Source organism: Meles meles, unplaced genomic scaffold (genome assembly GCF_922984935.1).
Source record: "Meles meles unplaced genomic scaffold, mMelMel3.1 paternal haplotype, whole genome shotgun sequence".
Classification (NCBI taxonomy): Eukaryota; Metazoa; Chordata; class Mammalia; order Carnivora; family Mustelidae; genus Meles; species Meles meles.
Window position 1 is genome coordinate 376,229 of NW_025721141.1, and position 8,473 is coordinate 384,701.

At 34.4% G+C, this 8,473-nt stretch overlaps 1 pseudogene; it reads right to left on the reverse strand.

The window, feature by feature from the left end:
• Positions 1 to 5,973: 5,973 nt before the first annotated feature.
• Positions 5,974 to 6,941, reverse strand: LOC123936034 (annotated as a pseudogene).
• Between the last annotated feature and the right edge of the window lie 1,532 nt (positions 6,942 to 8,473).

Sequence of the window (8,473 nt, forward strand, 5' to 3'; positions counted from 1 at the left end):
GTGAACACCTGTTGTGTCCTATGTAGCTAAGTTTAGCCATTCTGACTGGCATGAAGTGATATCTCATTGCAGTTTTGATTTGTATTCCCCAGATTATGAGCAATGTTGAGCATATTTTCATTTGTCTGTTAGCCATCTGGATGTCTGACCATTTTTAACTAGCTAATCTTGTTTTTGGATGTTGAGGTTGAGGTTTGTGTATATTTTGTATACTATCCATTTATCATTTGCATATATCATTTCCCATTCTGCAGGTTGTCTTTTAGGCTTGTTAGTTGTTCCTTTTGCTGTGAAGTTTTTTTATTTTGGTAAATACACAAGAGGTTATTTTTGTTTTTGTTTCCCTTGCAGAGGAGACATATCTAGAAAAAAAGTGCTATGGCAGATATCAAAGAGGTTGCTGTCTATTCTTTCCCCTAGGATTTTAATGGATTCCAATCTCACATTTAGATCTTTAATAATTTTTTAATTTATCTTATGTATAGTGTAAGAAAATGGTCCAGTTTCATTTTTCTGCATGTGCCTGTCCAATTTTCCCAACACCATTTGTTGAAGATACTGTATTTTTTCCATTGGGTAGTCTTTCCTGCTTTGTCAAAGAGTTGGCCATGTAGTTCTGTGATCATTTCCAGCCTTTATATTCTGTTCTACTGATATTTTTATATTTTGTGCCATTACCATACTGTCTTTATCACTACAGTTTTGTAATAGAACTTGAAATCTGGAAATATGATGCTTCCAGCTTTGCTTTGCTTTTGCAAGATTGTTTTGGCTATTTGGGGCCTTTGGTGGTTCCATAGAAATTTTAGGATCACTTCTTCTATCTCTGTGAAAAATGCTTATAGCATTTTGATGGGCCTTGCTTTAAATGTATAGATTTCAGGGACACCTGGGTGGCTCAGTGGGTTAAAGCCTCTGCCTTCGGCTCGGGTCATGATCCCAGGGTCCTGGGATCGAGCCCCACATCGGGCTCTCTGCTCCGCAGGGAGCCTGCTTCCTCCTCTCTCTCTGCCTGCCTCTCTGCCTAGTTGTGATTTCTCTCTGTCAAATAAATAAAATATTTTAAAAAATGTATAGATTTCACTTGGTAATATAAAAATTTTAACAAAATTTGTTCTTCTAATCCATGAGCCTTTAACTTTGTTTTCCATTTCTTTTGTCCTATTCGAGTATTTTCAACAGTGTTATAGCTTTCAGAGTACAGATATTCTTTTTAAAAAATGATTTTATTTATTTAGAGAGAGAGAGAGATCTCAAATAGTCAGAGAGGCAGGCAGAGAGAGAGGGGAAAGAAGGCTCCCTGCCAAGCAGAGAGCCCGATGCAGGGCTTGATCCCAGGACACTGAGATCAGAGGCTTAACTAGATAAGCCACTCAGGCACCCCATAGAGTACAGATATTCTACCTTGTTGGTTAGGTTTATTGCAAAAATATCTTATGTTTTTTGGTACAATTGTGTATTGGATTGATTCTTTGATTTCTCTTTTGGCTGTTTCATTATTGGTGTATAGAAATAGAACATATTTCTTTATGTTGGTTTTATATTCTGCAACCCTTGAATTCAAGTATTAGTTCTAGGAATTTTTTGGTGGAGTATATTGGGTTTTCTGCATAGGGTATCATGTCATCTACAAATGGTGGTTTCTGGCTGTTGTGGTTAAATTTCCCAGTATTATGTTAAATAGCTTTGGTAAGAGTGGACATCCCTGTCTTGTTCCTAACCATAAGGGAAAAGCTCATGTGTTTCCCCATTGAGGATAATATCATCTGTGGGGTTTTTTGTATATGGACTTTATTATATTGATGTATTTTCCCTCTACCACTCCTTTTTGAATGCCATTATCATGAATGGGTGTTCTTTCTCAAAAACTTTCTCAAAAAGCTTTCTCAAAAATTTTGCATCTATTAAAAATATAGAATGGTTCTTATCCTTTCTTTTATTAATGTGATGTTCAAAACTGATTGATTTGACAATATTGAACCACCCTTGCATCCAAGGAATAAATACTTTTTGATCATAATGAATGTCATTTGATGTTATGTTGCATTCAATTTGCTAATATTTTGTTGATAATTTTGTGCATCCATGTTCATCAGGGTTATTGGCTTTCCAGTTGAGTCTTTGTCTGGTTTTTGGTATCAGGGTAATATTGTCCTCATATAATGAGTTTGGATGTTTTCTTTTGATTTCTTTTTCTTTCTTTCTTTTCTTCTTTCCTTCTTTTTTTTTTTTTTTGAATAGAGAATAAATCTGTATTAACGTTTTTAAAATGTTTGGTAGAATTTATTTGTGAAGCCATCCAGCCTCAGACTTTGTTTTTGGGGAATTTTTTTGACTGTTTACTGGTTTTCAGTTTGCTCATGTTTTCTATGTTTTCCTGTCCCAAAAACCTGTGAATTCTTAAAGAAATTTTTCTGTCCAGCAGAGACTAAAGAGAATTCCTCAGTAATGGATTAATCTTTCTTAAAGGGGGCGCCTGGGTGGCTCAGTGGGTTAAAGCCTCTGCCTTCGGCTCAGGTCATGGTCCCAGGGTCCTGGGATCGAGCCCCGCATCGGACTCTCTGCTCAGCGGGGAGCCTGCTTCCTCCTCTCTCTCTGCCTCGCTGCCCACTTGTGATCTGTCTGTCAAATAAATAAATAAAAATCTTAAAAAAAAAAGAAATGTTTGCTCTTTGCCCTCAGCTCCTGTATTGTAACTTACAATCCCTTCAAATGTCCTGCTTCATAAATTTATTTGTTTTTCTGGTTCTTTGGGTCACTTGAGATATTGTATCCCTTGGTAATTTGGATCTGTATCCCTTTTGCTGTAATAAAACATAGTCATTGGCTAAAGGCTTTTCTGAATTCTGTGAGTATTTCTAGCAAATTATTGAAACTGAGAATGCTTTGGGAACCCTCAAACTTTCAGTTGACATCACAAGTGAAGATGGTTTTGTGAAGTTCATATATCATGCAGGAACAGACATTTTATACAACAACAGCAACAACGATTTTAGATTACATGAATTTTGTGAAACTCAGGCTGAAAAGTATACTCTGTTCCAAAGTCAGTTTATTTATTCCAAAGGAAGTAGAGAGAAAACCCGAGGACTCAGAGAGTGAAGTTGTGAGCTATTAAGAAGTATTCCCAAAACATGATATCAATTTCTAATAGATCATTTGTACAGAGAATCAATAAATAAATCAATAACATGAACATGAACATGAACATCACTATAGACTAAATGCACTTAGTGATCATATATAGGACATTCCATTCAATAGAAGCAGAATATACCTTTCTTTTTCTTCTCAAACACACAAGCAACACTCTCCAAGATAGATCATATGTTAGGTCAAAGAACAAGTTTTTAAAGATTTGAGAATAATGAAATCCCAGAAAATATATTTTTCTACCACAATGTAATAAAGCTAGAAATTAATAACAATAGAAAAATTAGAAAACCGTCAATTTATGGCAATTCAACAACATATTATTTTTCAACGAATAAGACAAAAAGAAAATCAAATTTGAAATCAGTAAAATCCCATAAAAACAAAAATATAACACAACATAGCAAAATTTATGTGACTCAACAAAAGCAGTATTTAGAGGGAACTCTGTCTATGTCTAATGAGCTAAGTTTTAGACTCAAGGACCCATTTTTTTTTAAGTACAAACTGAGCCCAAAGTAGGAGGAAAGCCATATAATAGAATTATGAAAGCATAAATAAATACAATAGAAAATAGGCAAACTCATATATTTCTAAACCAGGGCACTCATCTATAAAATGTAGGAACATTATTATCAGTTACATGAGATTGTTAAAGAGTTGATAAGATAATGCATTAAAGGCTTTGTACAACTGGTGCCACTTTATGATACACATATTATGCTTTGGAAACATTTCTTATGATGTGATATCTTAGAATATGTACAGTGATCATAATGCTAATAATAACTACATAGACAACAAGCAGTCAGAATCTCACATTTCATCCTTTGAGTCAGGGGATATAGATCATTTCTAGTACTTAATGGCATTATTGTTCATTTCCCCTTCTTAAAGTGTGGGTAGGTTGCCCAGTTCTCATTTCGACAGCAAGTGTGACCATGTGACTTACTTGGCCAATAAAACATGAGCAGAAATGACTGGCAGGGACATAAAGAACTGGTGTGCACATTTTTACATTTTCTTTCTCCCTGTGAGTGAGTCTTGACTAGGTATTCTCTTTTCCCATACTCAACTATTTTATGTTTTTTTTTTAAAAACAGAAAGTTCTGCTATGACTTTTCTTGTTTTCATATGTACTTCAAAATGTCTTTTCACATGAATGCCATATCTTTGGTACTCTGATTCTCCTTGATGTCAAAATATGTGTTTGAATCTCTTTTAAAATATACAGCTTACATTGTTTACCATTAAAGACTGTTTTCAAAATGCATACTTGGATTTCTTTTTAACATTTGATATATGTTTGTCTCCTTGAGAGTTCAAGTTTCTCCACTGTGGGTGTCAAAATCTTCCTTCAAAGAGTCCAGTAGTTACCTTAAATTGTATCCAAATTTATGAAAGAACCCACAACACTGATATTTTCAGGTCAGCAATAGTCATGTGGCTTCTGATTGGAGAATGCTCCCACTTTTCCTATTTGCATTTTTTAAAGTAAATGCTTAAAACTCATTTCAGTGTGACTGAGTTCTTATTTTATTTTTTTTAATACTTTATTTATTTGACAGAGAGAAATCACAACTAGGCAGAGAAGCAGGCAGAACGAGAGAGGAGGAAGCAGGCTCCCTGCGGAGCAGAGAGCCGGATGTGGGGTTCGATCCCAGGACCCTGGGATCATGATCTGAGCTGAAGGCAGAGGCTTTAACCCACTGAGCCACCCAGGTGCCCCCTGAGTTCTTATTTTCAACGACTCTATCCAATGCATCCAATTCAGAGAGTCCCCGGATAGCCCCCATTTGGCATATGCTATGAGCTAGAAGTAAACCTTTGTTACCTTAAGCTACTAAAACTTTGAGGTTTCTAATTCTTACAGTATAATCTACCATATAATGGCTGGTATTATTAATAAAAATATAAATATTTTTAGATTACACTATCAGAAAGCAAAATAACATTATTTTTACTTCTCACTTGTCTTAATGGATGTATAGAGAAGCATGTGAGGATTAATTGGGAGAGAAAATTTGTACATTGCTTTAATCAATCTAGCAAATATGTTTAAAGTATAAACATGTAAATGTATCCCCAAGCAACTTGAAAATATTTTCAGCAAAATTTTGGTCTGATGACAAGTATAATATATCTATATTTCCCTTGCCAAATGAACAACTTGTGTAAAATATTTCTGATCCTCTCATACATGACTCCATAACCCCACCAAATTCTCTTCTTTATTTTAGCTGCACTGCATCCATGTATCATGATATTCAGAAGAACCTATATTTTTCATATTTACTTTTGAATGATTGTGACAATTTCTTCTATACTACTATTTAATACTAGGTTATTAAATATTTAAATTATGAATAAATACAAAACAGAAGCTTACTATAAAATACTTCTAAGGATACTTTTTTGTCTTTTTAGACTTAAATTTTTAGTGAGTGTTCTTTTTTTAAAGATTTTATTTATTTATTTGACCGACAAAGATCACAAGTAGGCAGAGAAGCAGGTAGAGAGAGAACAGGAAGCAGGCTCCCTGATGACCCTGGGATCATGACTTGAGCCAAAGGCAGAGGCTTTAACCCATTGAGCCACCCAGGTGTCCTTTAGTGAGTGTTCTTAAGTTGTCAAAGCATGAATAGGGATTTCTTATTTGTAATATCAGAACATTTACCCAGTGACAAACTCAGATAATTCAACACTTCAGAAGGGAAATTATATTGAAAAATGATATATTTTAATGACATTATTTATTAATGTCAGCTATATTGATAGAATTCCAACCAATTTCTCAATTTATTGCTGAAAACATGACTTTTAATGTAGGGTGAGCCTCAGCAATTTCCTATACATTTCCTGAATAACCTGAATAAATATTCTCCTCATTTTATTAATGGCATATTTCATTTGTTCATTTCTAAGACTGTAGATAATAGGGTTGAAGAGTGGAAGGGTTATGTAATAGAAGACAGAAAGGACCGTGTCCCGGATAGTGGACTATCAGATGGCCTCAGGTATACATAAAATTCTGACACCACAAGGATGTGAGGGACAGAAGTAGAAAAAGCTTTTTTTCTGTCTGCTCCACTTGGAAATATGAGAATAGTAGAAAATATATGAATGTAAGACCTGATGATGCAAATGAAACAGTGATCACCAATCCCAAGATCAGAGGCAATGATCAACATCTCATTGCTAAAGGTATCAGAGCAGGAGAACTTTATCAGTGAGGTTATATCACAAAACAAAACAAAACAAAAGAAAACTGATGGATGACATTAGGCAGACAGAAGGGCAGCAGGAATGTTTTGCTAGTGTGCACACCCTCATATATGAGACCACTGAGGATGGAAGTCAGAGTCATTGGATGCAGATTTGAGGGTTCATGATCATAGGGTAGTGAAGCGGTTGGCAGATAGCCACATGGCAGTCATGGACCATGATAATCAGAAACAGAAGCTCCACATATACAAATAAAACCACTAGGAAGACCTGAGCTACAAAGCAGCCTTTGAAATGGTGCTGCTATCAAGCAGGGAATTGATGCATGAGTTAGGAACTGTTACATAAATGTAGCAGACATCCAAGATGGACAGATTCATGAAGAAGAAGTACATGGGTGTGTGAAGACTCCTGTCAAGGGTGGCGACAGTAACAGTGATAATGTTCCCCATCAGAGTGACTACATACATCAGAGAGAAGGTTATGGCATGCAAATCCCATAACTCCCATAAATGAGAAAACCCCGTGAGGAGAAATACCACCATGATGGTGGAATTTAGCATCTATGGGTAATGCAATTTTTACCTGGAATGTAAGAAGTGAAGTCCCGAGCTCATGAAGAATCAAATTATGAAAATATGGTTCTTAAATAGTTTAGTCTTGACCCATACCTAATTCTAATCTATATTGAAACCCCTATTTTTTTAAAAATGTTTTTTTTTATTTTTTATAAACATATAATGTATTATTAGCTCCAGGGGTACAGGTCTGTGAATCGCCAGGTTTACACACTTCACAGCACTCACCATAGCACATACCATCCCCAATGTCAGTAACCCCAGAAACCCCTAATATTTTTGAAAGAAGATTAAGTGGTCCTCCTTTAGTCTATAGGGTATTATTATTTTTTATAGTATTTTATTTCAACTATAGTAATGAAGTGACAATTACAACTTACAGTAAACATATAAAACTTCAATCCATATTTCTATACACTTCCATTGGAGAATGCACTTTTCTCATGATCAGTTCTGTATAAATATAGATATAGATTTCATAAATACAGTTGCATTTGAATGAAATTTGGGAGATAATGTTGAACACTGGATAATTAGAATAAAATATTTTTGTTCTTTTTAGTCTTACATTTTTATTTGTGGGTATGAACAATATGGGGTAAAATGATTGTTTCTAGAACTAATGTTCTATGCAAAATAGTGAAAAATTATCTTCTGTTCCTATGACAAAATATTGATATCATTTGTAACTTTACTTACTCCAATATCTCAAATGGAGTATAAACTCATAACCTGATACATACACTGACTCTATTCCTAATTTTTGGTTACATTTTTATACTTCAAGTAAATTTTTTCTGGTTCATTTATCTCTGCTCTTAAAGAGAGAATGAAAGGCCAACTATTATTATTTCCTGAGTGCCTCTTGAACTTACCCCAATGCTCCTTCTTTATCATCTTCAATTTTCCAACTTTTCAAAACTTCTTTGATTCTACTAGCTGAAAACAAAGCAACAAAATTATAGCACAATATCTTCCCATACTAATCTAGCCTTTTTTTTTCTGTTAAATTACAGACTGTTTTCTCACTTTAATCTTCAGCTTGTTCAACAACTTTTCTTAGAATTTCTTCCTGTGATTCTGCATAACTTAACAAGTTGTTGATCACTGCCGCCACATCTTTATTGCTTATGTCATCACTTCCTCTGGTTTATTCACTGGTGGTTGAATTAACCAACTGTCATCTTAAGTTACGTCCATTACATGTATTTTACTGGATCACCTCTATTATACTTTTACAACTTTTTTTTCTCATTTCTAATAATAATAATAATAATAAAAGCAACAACAATTGGACCATGAAAAACTACCTTGCTCATGGTTTATTTGAAAATAAATTCTTCTAAATTCTGTTCAAAATCTTATAATCCAAATTCATTCACATCGATCCATTACCTATAACACCACTTTGTTAGTATTCTTTGTCATAAACTTATTAAATATCTTGTGTGAGAAGTATTTAGACAACCTGTCCAATCTCATGACTTGTTTTTACCACATCAGTTTTAAGACATGTT